The sequence below is a fragment of the Etheostoma spectabile genome, chromosome 16 (genome assembly GCF_008692095.1).
Source record: "Etheostoma spectabile isolate EspeVRDwgs_2016 chromosome 16, UIUC_Espe_1.0, whole genome shotgun sequence".
Taxonomy (NCBI): domain Eukaryota; kingdom Metazoa; phylum Chordata; class Actinopteri; order Perciformes; family Percidae; genus Etheostoma; species Etheostoma spectabile.
This window is the reverse complement of record NC_045748.1, coordinates 13,216,956-13,232,486: the sequence shown is the minus strand read 5'-3', so window position 1 is coordinate 13,232,486 and position 15,531 is coordinate 13,216,956.

The following is a 15,531-nucleotide window of genomic DNA, read 5'->3' as shown; positions in this document are numbered from 1 at the left end:
ACAGGACAGGAGTGTATTTTATTTGTTTCTTTTTTTAGCTCCTATAAATTTTTGCAAAGGCTATAAATTATGAACGATTCTGTGGCTACGACATGCACGCAAACGCATGCAAAAAGTAAGTCTCTGAAGTCGTCTATACAGTATGCTACTTCTGTTCCTCCCTCGAGCAGCTGGCACGCTGGATGAATCTTTCATAAGTCCTTACTAAATAGCAAGACAGATAAATTAAATAAATATATGAGTGAGAAAATCTGTACAAATCCTTTTTTCACTGTAGGCTCAGCCACGTGATGTGAAAAAAAAAAAAGAAAAAAAAAAAAGAGACTTCTCTGGGTGGATTTGTTTGTCTGAAGTGGTCTTCATATCTGAACTGCAGGAGAGGGTGATGAATATCAATGAGCGGGTCAAGAGGTTGAGTCTCAGACCACTGTGGGAAATGGAGTTATGTCAGGTCACAACATTGTAACCACATGTCCATGCTGTAAAGCCTGACTTGCTTAGTCTTTTTTGCTGGCTGTCAGGGAAGCTTATGTGATGATGCTGCTTCAATGCTGTCAATACTGGTGCAGAGAGGAGCTGTTTAATTATCCATCCATCCATCCATCCATCCATCCATCCATCCGGTATTGGGTTGCGGGGGAGCAGCTCCAGCAAGGGACCCCAAACTTCCCTTTCCCGAGCCACAATAACCAGCTCCGACTGGGGGATCCCGAGGCGTTCCCAGGCCAGGTTGGAGATATAATCTCTCCACCTAGTCCTGCATCTTCCCCAAGGCCTCCTCCCAGCTGGACGTGCCTGGAACACCTCCCTAGGAAGGCGTCCAGAAGGCATCCTTACCACCGATCCGCCTCAACTGGCTCCTTTCGACGCGAAGGAGCAGCGGCTCTACTCCGAGCTCCTCACGGATGACTGAGCTTCTCACCCTATCTCTAAGGGAGACGCCAGCCACCCTCCTGAGGAAACCCATTTAAGCCGCTTGTACCCTGGATCTCGTTCTTTCGGTCACAACGGTGCAATAAATTGAATGTAATACCGCACCCGCAGCACCAATTCTCCGATCAATCTCCCGCTCCATTATCCCCTCACTCCCGAACAAGACCCTAAATTACTTAAACTCCTTCATTTAGGGTAAGGACTCATTCCCTTCCTGAAAAAAAGCACTCCATCGGTTTCCTGCTGAGATCCCCAGCCCACCGAACTGCGACCCCTCCCCACCTACGCCTCGATACCCTGTCCATAAATACTATAAACACGATTGGTGACCAAGCGCAGCCCTGGTGGAGGCCAACCCTCACCTGAAACGAGTCCAACTTACTGCTGAGAACCCGAACCCAGCTCTTGCTTTGGTCATACAGAGGGCTTCCTCCGGGCAGGGTCACTCCCTTACAGCCTCGCTCACTCATAGTGTTTTTGAACCATTCTTTGTCTGAAGGGATGGGAGATGGGCCATGGGAGACCCCACCAGGAGCACACACACAGACAACACAGTCCTCAGGTTCATAGGGACACACAAATCTCTCCACTAAAATAAGTGATAAGGTGATGGTTCCTTACCATATTTATTTCCTCATACACCTGAGTTACTAATTTGTCTGCCTTAGCGCCCCTTTTTGGTACTCATATATATATATATATATATATATATAAATACATTGCACATTTAAAACTTCTTGGTAGGTCAGGGCAAAGCATCCATGAAAAAACATTTTAGTTATCGTCCTCTTATGTGCTTACTCATAAATTCTATTCTTTAGATTTAATCAACCAGCACATTTAAACCAAGGTGTTGTGTGCATGTGGTTGATACCAATCTGTGTAAAGAAATTTCACATTCATTTTTTCCGCTAACAGGAACTCATCAACTCTGTGGCCTGTATGAGAGTGGTGCAATTGTCACATATCCTTAGGGGACTTTCAGACCTCATAGAGAATGAAAATGGTTTCTTTGCTATTACATGTAAAACTGCCTACTATAAGCTAATTAACCTGAACCCTGCTCTCTGGGAGACTTTATCTTTCCCTTTCCTGTTGCCCTCAAGAGACTAATCAAGTTGCTCTGCCAGGAAAACTGAAGGATCGAAAGGAGACACATATCAAAAGGACGCGGCTTTAAACTGCAGCTTCCATGCTCCGTCAGTGAGGCAGGAGAGGGCTGAACTCAAACACAGACACCAGACTTAAGATTACAGTGTCAAACTTCGCTACGGAGCATTGTGAGTTATACTGGCTAACAGAAGTAGATGCTGTTAAGCGGCAGAGTACATGGCTCAACATTCTAGAAATAATCCTGCTAGAGGGCAGAGTTTAAAGGCTTTAAATGCATCTGCTGATGATGAGATAATGAGGCACACCTGCTGTCACAGCTAGCTGGTCAGACAGCTTGATGAAGTGATGAGCATCATGTGTGCAGGGCAGGGGAACACTGAGGGTGTCCAATTCTATAGTCATATATAATGTGTATCATATACAATGTGTACTCACACTTTAGCGGTTACATGTTGGCAAACAGTTCATGAATAATAACTACTTAACTTTCACAATTTAATGTCTTGAATTCAGTTTTTTTTTCATAGAGTATTGTTGGAGGGTGCCTGAAGTCGAAAATTTTTGACGTCAACAGCTCCTTCTGTAATTGTAAAAGAAGGATAAAGAACTTGAACAAATATGGTCACTTAACTGAGTCTGTGTATTTTTTTTTTCTTTTTCTCTGAAAACAGAAAATGACTTTTAGAGAGAAGTGAGACTGAAAACTGTAAAGTTGTGGGCCGGCCAGCCAAACAATGAGCTGAAAATCATTTATCTAAAATTAATCAAGTTTTTTAAAGCCAAGAGGGTGTTTGACATTGCCATCTGATCCATTGCTATGCTTAAAATACTGATATAGCCTTTTTAACCTAATGCCTAAACATAACCATTATTTATTTTAATTTGATATAATATGTTGTCAATGATAGATTTGTAGATAGGTTTTCCTAAAAACATTTCGCTGATTAAATTGATGGAAAATTTAATCCATTTGTCTTTTAATGCGGATTTGCTGATGCAAATTGGTAGTAATTATTAATGTGATTATTAGGGAATTGATTAAAGAGAATCCGTACATTGTTGAATAAATAAAACTATTCAAGGCCATAAGAATAAAATAAATGTTATTCTGCTTGGACTATGAAAGAAATTATTTTAATTAGGCAATTTAAATAAAGAAAAAAATGAAATCTGTTGACATATCACAACATTTTATTATGTGCATAAATTAACATTACAATTGCTGTGATATATAGAGTACCAGATTATTTCACAGAATGTAATCAATCACAAATTAAGCATGAATTATGTAAGTGGTTACCTGAATAAATGTGACAAGAATAGTGAATGCATGTAGTACTATACAAAATTGATTTTAATAATGCATGTTCACTGTTGCAGCTCCTTTAAAAATGTAACTAGGACTTTTGACTCATGTCTAATTGCTGCTCTCTCCCTCTTGCTAGCCGAGATGTGTCACTGATTTCCAAACACAATCACAACATTCAATTTGTAGGAGCAAGAAGTCCCAAAAGAGACAAATATTTGCCATAGGTGCTGAATCATAGATGGTATTTGTCTTTCTTCTCCGCCGTTACTTGAATGCACGCTCCACTGCTGGTGTGATTTCCAATTACATGAAGCTCTGTGGTTTGGGATTGCTATCACATTACACGGCGAGTCATCCTGCTGTCATAAAGAGCAGAATCCCATTAAGAATCAATAACCAGTGCTCCCTATAGTCACTTTTTTATTTTATTTTTTTACAGTAGCATATAACATTGGCTCAACCTCGACATATCCTCCACAGCAACACAATCTTGAGAACAAATAATATTAATGATTTGAAGAAAATTTACAAAGTTGTTTGATGGATCAATACTTACAAAATAGGGTATTGAAAATCTACGGACAGTGTACAGTAACTTGTGACAACTTTCTTCAGTAGTAAGTAGTGTGAGGGGTTAAAGTTTGAAATGTAGTAATCAAATTACATTTTCTTAACCTGTCAATGCCCTATTACTTTTACAAGTCGGGTTCAATTTACTGCTGTCTTACTGGGAGTTAGAGGGTTAATAGGCTACCTCTCTGTGTGATCATAGGACAGACTGCAAGAGTGTTAGCTTGGCGCAAGGTGGTTAGCCTCTCTCCTAAAAGAGGAGGAATACACCTGCCTGTAACTCTAAAGTTGTCTTATTTACAAGTTGTATCTTTTTCCTTGCCCGTTAGCCACCCTTAGTTTTGCCTGCATTCAGTTAGTAAGCCAGTTGGGTGCCATGTCATAACCTCTCAATAACTCCATAAACTCCCTTTGGTCCTACAGCACAGTAGTCAGACGTCCTTTTGTGTCAAAAAAAAACAACAACACTGCTCCTACATTCCATTGTTCCGACCATATAGCTAGGCTTTTGTGGATCACTTCCCATAATCTAAAATCTGAATCAACAACAACAAGCGAAATTATTTTTATCTAGTTTAACACTTTAAAAGGTTTATCTAGCCTAATCCACACAATCTCTGCACCGGTTTGCATGCAGTTTAGTGTCCCAAATATCCCGTAACATAACCCCATTTGTACAGGTCCTGTCCCCTGACCAATCGGCGTTCCTAACCGTAACCACTGGAGGTCAGATGCCTTACCCCAACCAATCGACTATCCTAACCTGTTTAAAAAGCCTAAATGATGGGAACAATGGGATGTCGGAACAGAGGGGTAATTTTTTTTGAAACAAAAAGGACGTGTGACTACTGGGCTCTAGGACCAAAGGGAATTTTTTGGGTTATTGAGAGCGTCAGAGAAATGGCCAGTCCCTGCCAGTTGAGGATTTAAATGGCCATTGAATTCTTTTTAACCGTAGCTGGCTGTATGTTTAAAAACAATGTCTTGTTTTCTCTTTCTACACAATAAATATGTTTCAACAACCAGAGATTCAGCTACATCGATACCATAGATGCAACCCAAATTCCGCAAGAAATTAGGAAAGAATGCTACGGTTATCAAAGCTGTTCCTTCCAAATAACTCTCTCACCCTTTTTCTCTCTCTGCTCTTCAACTGCTAAATCACTATGTTTCCAGATCAACTACCCACTTCCAATCATCCACTTTCCAACATCCAACATTCCTACACAGAAAGCAATGTCATTATTACAAACATGCACAATGCTGCTGGACGCTCTTGGACTTCAAAATGTGGAGTGGTATCATAAAACTGGAGTAGCATTAACAGCTAATGCAGCTGGCCCCTAACTCCTCCTGATTGCTGGCAAGCATATGTTGTTGGATTTATAAGTACATGTCTTGTGCATACAGCGTTATTGAAAATACCACATGATAATACTGGGATGATACTGACCAGGGAACTGAGGTAAACAATGCACTGAGCACTATCAATGCCCTATCTTGCAGCCGGCGCAGCCCGACGCAAGTGTCTGTGCTATTTTAAGACCGGGCAATGCCCACATTGTTGAAATAGCAAATGCACCTGCGGCCATCTTTGCGCCCATGGGTGTGCTGGTCTTACAGGGAGGTGTGTTCAGTTCTTGGCGTATTGCTATCTTGAGGCAGCGGGAAGTGATCGCGCCTTTGACCAACAAACACCTGGTCTAAAGTCAATAATGCAGCATTTCGTTGTTATTTTAACAGCAAATTAGTTAAATGTGCCTAGGCTTATGCACAGCGCGCACACTATGACTGTTACACACACACACAGGGAAGTACAGCAGTGCACAAACATGCAAAAGATATACAATATAAAATATAGTGCAAATCTGCCATAATAGCAATGTGCCAAGGTAAAAAAACGCCTGGCTTTAAAAGGGAATGGGAGAGGACACTGATTGGTTTATTGCATGTTACGCCCAAAACACACCTATGATTTAATGAATACACTAAATACAACCCTTTTGAACCATGCGCCTGGCACACGGACCCTTTTTTCCGCATTCAAACTAGCAAAAGTGGATTTGGACGTGCCCTTAACGCACCTGCGTCATGTGCTTCACGCCGTGTGCTTGGATCGTTAAAATAGGGCCCAATTTAGGGACCGGCCAAAACCTTATCCAGTGGATTACTCCTGTCTTTTCTAATGATGGTATGGCTAAAGACATGATTTTCTAGCATAAATATTTATTATCTGACATAAAAAAAAAGAAAAAAAAGAAAGTTGTTTTTGTCAACTTGTCTCAATCTCAAAATCGTACCAAACTGTAACCAAATCGGCTTTAAATTGCAGTGTATTGTAGTGTTGCAAACTTGGCCTATCTGTATTGTTTTAGGATCGGATTGTGGATTTTGTATCTAGTTGCATATCGAATCATCTGGTCAGGAGAGAAACACACCCCTGGTAATGAGTTTATGGAGGGAATCCAATGGGACGGTGGAGCAAGTAGAAAATGTCTTTGCTTGATTGATGATCACAAAGCTTCAATAAATACTCAAGGTTGATGCTCCTTTAAAGTGTTTGTGCTTATCACATCCTGGCTCATTTCCACCACCTGAGTGTGCATCAAGTATTACAAAAATGTCAGAGCCAAAGCCCCAGTAGAGTTGGTTCAGCAGCTGAACCGACTCACTTCAAGACAAGACATAAAATGTCTTACTCTCTATTTGCTCTTTTTCTTTTATCCTCCGTCTCCTTTGCAGTGACTCATCCATCTATAGACACATATTTTCACAACTCAGGGTGAAACTCACATTTTTACACACCTCTCACAGTCGCACCTAACAGACGAGGTGTCAGATTCGGTTTTATTTTCCTCACTGAAGTTGCATCTTTTTGTGTGAGAGTTGGCCTTGGTGTAAGTTCCCACTACTGTGCAAGGCAGGAGAAAGAAGAATAAACACTGTGTGTTTCCAGATAAGGCACACACTTTGTCAGGTAATGGTAAAAAATGACAGATGACACAATTGAAGAAAACAATCTCTTATTTATTCATGGTTCCGTAGCATATTTCCTATTTATTTAGTTTCAGGATGTGACTGAGTTCAAAGACCTCTCATTTGAAGCCCTTCTTTAGAAGTGTTCACTTTCTATTCTGCTCGTCTCGTCTCTGGCAGTCAGACAGCAAGGCAGGCAGTTTGCTCATTAGTGCCCTTATCAAGCAAAAAGCCAACAGTGCTGATGACATTATACCAATAAGATAAGCACATATTTGAAACAATGTGTTTTGTTGATCAGAAATAAAATGCAAATGTGGTGCATTCACAGCACTAATGCAAAAACAAATTTATAAATAACAGATTCTTAAAACTTGCAATTTACAATGAGGAGTCTACTTTACACACACTGGTTTATTAGTGTAGTGAGATAAGACTATTTATCAATTCATCCAACCATCCATACCACATTACAAAGGCCTTATTTTTTGGAGGTGTGTCGAGCGACGGGACACCGTCCATTCAACGCAGAAGCATAAAACAGCCTTTAGTATTCTTAAAAGGATGTGCTTTTTGAGGGTTCATTTTGATCTTGGATGAAGCAGTTTGACAAAAAAAATCTCATCACAAGGTCAATTTACTTGTTTTTTCCAAAGCCTCCAGATGCATCTTGTAGGCTTCCTTGGCAGATGGATTGTGCTCAGTTGTCATGGAGATGGTAGAGTTATTACCAGTGACCTAAATATGGAATTTCAGTCCGTGACTGGCTTCCCTGATATTACTCTGGCCGTCTTATTTCCTTGGTGCTTCTCGAGTTATCTAATGGCACCGCCGCTTTCCACCATTTCCAAGTGTCAAATTAAGGGTGGAAAGGCTGTATTTTTGTAACTTTCCAAAATAAACAATTCTGCCCACTTTTTGCCGTGATGGACTAGAAGTATGATGGCGTAAAAGGAAGCAAGGGTTTCTCTTTCAAGCTCTCTCGTTTTCATTATTCACACAGATACTGTACTTACCGCCGTTTCAATTGTACAACTGTTTGCAACCGCGTGATTGCCCTGGGATAGTCTGTCCAAAACGCTGCACCGTTATTCCCAGGATTCACTGCCTCCAAAGCAAGGTACAGGGGTGTCTGAGTGGGGGTGGAAAGGGGACTGGGTACCCAGGGTCCTCATGTGAGAAGGGTCAAAAAGATGCTAGAATGAATACTGTAGCGGTGGATGTGGAGTATTGACAATGCATTTCTATTTTGTGCTATGCCCCTGGCAAGGTGCATCTGTAATTCCCGTTAACTGATATTAATTGGGGGATGATCCTTTTGGCTAGTGGAAAACAGGCTTGAAACAACACGTACCAACTAAGTTTTCATACAACCACACGCTGAACAAGACATTGTTAGGCAACCAAAATGTTACAATTAACTTTCATGAATTGAAAACACACTGTGAAAGGGTCAAAATTAAAAAAAAAAAAAAAAAAAAAAAAGGTTTGCAGCTTTTTGAATGGACACAGGGCCATGGATAGGCTTGGCCAAGCCTCTGTCCTGATTGAGAGGTTGGCTGTGGTAGCAACTTGTCAATCACAAGGTAGCCATGACCTAAAGCAGGGGTTCCCAACTGGTCTCACCCTGTGACCCACATTTTCCCCTGGTCATTGAGTCGCGGTCACTTTTACAGAATTTAGAGCCCGACCGAAAAGGATTTTAAAGGCCGATACCAATACAAATATTTGGTTATTTAAAAAAAACAATATATATATATATATATATATATATATATCCAGGAACGCCTGACAAAACCTAAACAGATTTCCCTAATATTTTTATTTATGAGTTCAACTAAAATATATAATTTGTTTTATTGTCACAACAGAACAGAGGAACACCTATTAAAAACATATGTTAAAGTTCTGATAAATAAAATATATAAAAATACAAACTCAAAGTCCTTTGAACAAAAACACAATAAAAAAAAAAAAGAAAAGAAAAAAATCAGTGTTGCCAACATGGACGTTGTAAAGTGTCCTCTGGTGGACACACTATGCAAAACCAACACTCATAACATAGTTTTTATTTCATTTTTTAAATATTCATTTACCGGTCTAAAATAAATGATGCAACAGTGCCGATGACATTATACCAAGTCTAAAATAAATGAAAAATATATATTTTTTCCAAGTCCAAAATCATTGAATTTTATTTAATTTATTTATTTATTTATTTATTTATTTATTTATTTAACAACCAGCTGTCCACAACCCACCCAGAATGGGACCCACCAGCTGAGAATCATGACATAAAGCACACCCTGCTTTATTGTCTACTTCACTCTAAATGGGACCATACTTTACAAAATGAACATCATGCCTAATTGAAGAAGACTTGGAACTAGTGATTGAGACCATAAACTCAATAAATCAAGTGAGAAGTAAGGCCATGCTCCTGTTCTATACGATCAGGCTTCTTTTTGCAACCACTGGCTTCGCCCCCTGCTGGCCATACCAAATAATGCTCTAAGGCACTCACGCATTGCGGTTCATCGTACATTGCTTCCTTTGTAAGTTCTGATTGCTTTCTATCCTAGCAAATGGATCTGTCCTAACATATCCACAGCTGTAATTGAGTTGAATGAAAATTACCCTTTGCTAAAACCTACATAGAATGTGGATATGGGAATGTGTAGGTGATGTCAGAAGTGATTCATACTGAGCAAATTTGCTAGTTTTGACGGAACACAAGTCTGGGTTCTTCTGTGATTACCGACACAGAGCAGACCAGACTAAATCATAAAGAATATAAATAATGAAATGAACTGCCTTTCCTTTCCGTTTCCTCTGTGTGAAGTCAATGTACTGTACTACAATGTTCTCAGCAGCAATTACTAATGAGGATAAGTGTCTGCTACCCATCTGTACGTTATGCTCCAGATATTTTAGAACATCTTAAGATGACATCTCACATTTTCACCATTAGCATTAGTAAGAGGCTGATTGTTCTGATATGAGAGATGAACTAGTTCTGAGGAAAACTGACCACCTGGACTCCTGGGACTTTTCACACCGGAATGTAAGACGTGCTAGCAGAATTTAAGTCCAGCAGTATAGATAGAATTTTAGTAAATAATTCAAAATAAAATAAAATCCACCGTGGAAGAATCCCCACATACTTAGTACATTTTTGGGGCTGTTAGGTTATTGTAGCAACATTATTTGTAATTCTGTACCCCCCATATAAACACTAGCCATGAAAGCTAGCATATCAAGCAGGTAAGGTATACTTTTGTAAGGTAAAACACGCGTTTCCACATCACCAATCTGTGACTTCCCCAGCTTTTACTTTTATGTTATTTATCTTCATGTGTACCTCAGCATATTAAATAATCGTGACAGGACTCAATAAATGTGTACTACACAGCAGGCCACATTGAACTGTAAACAGTTCAGTACCGCACCCATCATCACAGAAGAGGAAACTATGGCTGACCTCGCATGACTTGAACAAAATACATCAAAACAGAGGACTGTATCAGATAACTCAGTGAGTGTGTGTGTTCCTGCAAGAGGTTGACTGTGTTTGTTTCTTTGATCCTCTCCTTCACCACACTGTGATAAGGGCTGAAATTGGCCATGTAGCCACTGAGGATTGAGGGACATAAATGTAAATGTGCTGCATTTATATAGCGCATCTTTAGTCTTAACGACTACCCAAAGCACTTTTACATAGTACAGGAACCATTCACCATTCACACACATTCATACACTGTGGCCGAGGCTGCCGTACAAGGTGCCACCTGCTCATCAGATAAACAATCACACACATTTACACTCCAATGGCGCAGCATTGGGGGCAATTCAGGGTTCAGTGTTTTTGCCCAAGGACACTTCGGCATGGGACTGTAGGGCCAGGGATCGAACCACCAACCTTACGATTGGCAGGCGACCGCTCTACCACTGAGCTGCCCAAAGAAAACCACCTAAGAAAACCTGTGTGTGTGTGTGTGTGTGTGTGTGTGTGTGTGTGTGTGTGTGTGTGTGTGTGTGTGTGTGTGTCTGTCTGTCTTGTCGGCAGCTTATGTGGTATTACTGAGAGTTGTACATGAGTGAATCTATGACTGGCCTGGACTTGTCTCTGAAGCTGAAGCCAACCTCAGACGACCTCCGGCATATCTCTGCGCGGCAGCAGCTTCCCTGGCGCACTGACAGTCTCACATGAATCCCCAGGGCTTCACCTCTGGGAAAAACACAAAGGGACTGAGAGAAAGGGAGGGAAACAGATGGAGAGGAAGGCAGTGGAAAGACTAGACAGGTAAAGCAACAATTTGGAGTGGGGAGATAGATATTCACTTCCAGGTAAAGTTCACACAAGTGCTATGTGGTGTATGTTTCACATTGCATTGATATTTTGTTTTAAAGTAATACATTTTGCACATTCTGCACCTAATCTATTAAGCCTCCTTCTTTGAATCTCTTGTTGTCCATGGTGTTGGTACAGTATATAATACTCGGGGGGGGGGGCTGTTTTGGTAAACTGACTGGATGCTACAGGTGTTTTTTTTTTTTTACTTTCTGTCCAGATGGCCCATGGCCCGCGGCCCGTGTGAAAATAGACCAGGGGTGTATCTTTAGTGGAGCGGTTTCTAGAAAGCGCCGTTGTGCGGCTGGTGGAAAATCAAGCATGGACTTGAATAGCTGAGCTTGCTTGCGGGGACCCTGGGGCCTCTGGAACACAGCAGAGACGTGCCCATTGGAAAACAGCTATTTGTATATATTTGTTTCTGTATCAATTTTTTTATTTTCATATTCATGTTTAATATGTTTATGTATGCACCAACCACCAAGGCAAATCCCTTGTAAGTGTGAATTACTTTGGCGATTAACGTGAAGCGAGCAGGCGATTGGCCAAACTGTGAGCACAAGCGTAGTCACTGACACTACTTGTTTTACGTTTCAGGCAGAAAGTGCTGCACATAGGGTTATTGTAAGCCATTATATAGCACTAAAAGAAAAAGAACAACCTGACATTTGCAAATAGCTGTCAAGGTTAAAGCCATATTCTCTTCAGATCTACTCCACTACAAACTTGCTCTGCATGAGAATGATACTGAGATGACAAAGTAATTGAGTCATAACCATCTCGTAGCCTCAAGCTGGCTTTTCAGCATATCACTGATCTCCATTTGGACCACAAACCAGCAGTCAGTTACTCTGCTGCTCGTCATTGATTCTCGGATGGAGTTCCGTGTGGTCTGCGAGACAAGATATCAAGTGGTTTGGCTTCCAGTGGAGTGGGGTCAGATGAGTGATGACAGACATTAAGATTCTGGGATCAAAGCCTGTCATGCATCTATTTCCTCAATCAGCCTGCAATCAACATGGCTGGCTGGGTGTGTGTGTTTGAATGCATACGTAAAGAATTATTAGAGCTAGTATTTGATGTACCAACCTAGGGTGCCTTCCTTGTGTGCACACAACTTTACATCTAAATAATGTGTTTTAGATAATGAGGCTACATTTTGGCTTTTTTACAACCTCTCAATCTGATTGCCACACTAAACAAGGATTTCTCTCCCTGTTGGACCGTTTTTCAGAGGGGCAGAAAACCCCCGATGGTGTTATCAAACGAGCTCCTTAAAAATGTTGACAAAAAAAAGAGAAAGGCAGCATTGCTTGTACAATTCTACTTTGACAGGAAATCAAGAAGAAACAAAAAAAGAACATGGACTTGCAGATGGCTGGGAACAAAGAGACAATATGGTCTGTTCTTCAAAAATATTAAAACAAGCACATTAGAGTTTATAACAGATCTTTTTGACAGCAGCCATGAGGGAAATCGGATTACAGAGCTATTCAAACAGCTAGACAGCCAACAAAATGTCAACAAACTGGACAGAAACCCATCCGATCATCAAATAACTACGTTGTTGATTGTGTGGGTGATTAATCAGGCGTTGCAGCCCCCAAGGTTGGATTACCAACAAGGCAAAGTGAGTGAAGTCCCCAAAGTCTCGTGCCCCAAACCCAAGGTTCACAGCATGTCAATTGTCGTTTGTAATTTGATTAATAACAAGTGGTCATGTCTTATAGAGGGGTTGTTGTTTTTAGTGTAGTGGCCCAACAATTTAACTTAGAGGTTCACCACCCATTGCGACTTCCCTCATATTAATGTCAAACAACTACCAATCTGCATAATTTTAAAAATCAGACAGGGCGACCAGATAGGTCTTGCTCAATTCATAAAGTCAATGTTTGGCATTAGGGATCATACAACAATAACAAGAGTACAATACAATCATACTAACAGAAAATGGTCAAAACTATGAAAATAAGCCCAAATTTGCAAGAAACCTTCAGAAAGACTTCAGGTACACAAGAGTACCAGTATAAGCAATTTAGCAATTGTCGTTGTAGCCATGAGCTAATGTTTTTACACTAGAACTTGTGTATTTCCCAGCAAGGCAATAGATGGTTGAACATGGTTCTCTGCCTTGAGCTAATGAGGTCCCACCAGAGTCAACATTAAGACATAAAGCAGCTGAATCACAATTCTCTCTGAGGAGGTATAAGCTCTCATTTCAGTCTTCACTTTCTTCTTCGTCTCACTTCAGTTCGCCACTGATATCCCCTGCTCCCTCCTGCTGTTCTTCTTGTCCTCCTTTTTTGTTAGCTCTTAATCAGCAAGCCTTGTTTAGCTCTTCTTGTCACTGTTGCACTCTGTCTTTGTCATGAGATCCATTTGATGTAGTTAGGCACAAAGAGGTTCCTCTACATCTGGGTCAATTTTCTGTTTGAAAATTAATTTTACATGAACCTATTTATAGGGCTTCCCAACACACTCGAACAGGCACGCAAGCAATGCACACACGCACACACACACACACACACACACACACACACACACACACACACACACACACACACACACACACACACACACACACACACACACACACACACACACACACACACACACACACACACACACACACACACACACACACACACACACACACACACACTTTGCTGTTTAGCTATGCAGGGATGGAAAAGCATCATGGTTATTATCCTCCAGAAGCAGAGTAATCTGCTGAGAAGGGGAAGGCGGACAATTTGGATGCGTAGATAATTAAATCCTGGCCTGTGAGAGGACTAATGATGAGATTTTCTCAAAGCTGCTCTACCTTATCGTTTTCATATGAGGCATGAAAACAGCACTGACTGCGAATCATGCCTGTGCTTTTATTCATCACTCAGCAGTTCACTCCCTGAGAGGAATTCTTCTGAGACCAGGGAATGTCTCAATACAACCCAGCATGAACCTGATGCTCCGTCCCAGAGCCAATGTTTAAGATGCACCAGCTCTAGTACTGCTCCACTCAAATCAGACTCCTAGGTCCAATTATGTGAGGCTCCGATGGCCTGTAGGCACATTTGACAGATTCCTTAAGAGTGTGATGGGGTGGCAAAAGGTGGAATTGGTTTTCATCATCTGCATATAGTTTGCATATGGTAACAGGAAAATCAATTCTTCAAAACGTATGCAATGATTATGCCTTTTGTATTTACTTTTTTCCCCCCTTTCATACATATTTAAGAGCTTGTGTTTGTTCAAGTCTATCTTCTCATTTGTTCCCCATACAAAAAAAAAAGGACTTGGTCCTCTGCACAACATGTACATCTAACAAGAGGAATCTAATCAGTTTAGGATCTCTTTTTTTTAGCTTTACAGACATTTTTGTTCAAGGTTTTCCTGCTACCACAAAGCAGCATATTATTTTAAAACAGTAGTTTATGGATTATGTAATTTGAGGAAAGGCAAAAAACCTTTCCTGTGAAAGAACCTTATTAGAAGATTAAATTGAAACACGATGCCTCCACTACATGCTGACATTTTTTTTTATAACAAGATCCAAAAACAAGAGACTGCTCCCAATCTGTTGTCTTTTTGTGGCTCAGTCGAGGATTAGGTTTCTTTTTTTCCTCTCTTTTAATTCAGCCACAGGGAATGCCCCGTTGCCGTTTCCTCAACATTTTTAGATTGTGCTCAGTTCGGCAATGGGATAGTGTGGGCTGTCTTTATTTGGTTCCTCATCACTATTGATCTGCAACTTTGCAAGGGTTGAGGCATGATGAAGTGGTAATTTCAGACCAACTGATCGATACCCCAGCATTACATGATTCTTTGGGAAATTGTTTGTGGAAATGTCTTCTGCTTCCCCTACTTTTCCAGCCATTAGAGTAGAAAAAGTTTCACACCGAGGGACAGTTTCTAATGTAGCTCTGTGAGGCTGTACACAGCAGCGCTTTCAGCTCAGTTTCATCCTCCGGGGACCATGAATGTGTTTACAAAAGGTCATAGAAATCCATCTAAGAGTGGTTAAGATGTTTCAGCACGGACCAAACCGGTGGGCCAAACGACTGACTGACATCATCACACAACTAACGTTGCAAAAAAAAACAATATCCAAATGGTATCAATCTTTAACTCATTTCAAGGACTACCACCAAAGAGGTTTGTGCCAATAACTCAAATGGCATGAGTGATGACACTAAATGAGAAAACACTCAATAACTGAGTAAATGAGTAATATCAGAAAAAACATTGTTCAATAGAGACATTACCTAAGCAATATGAT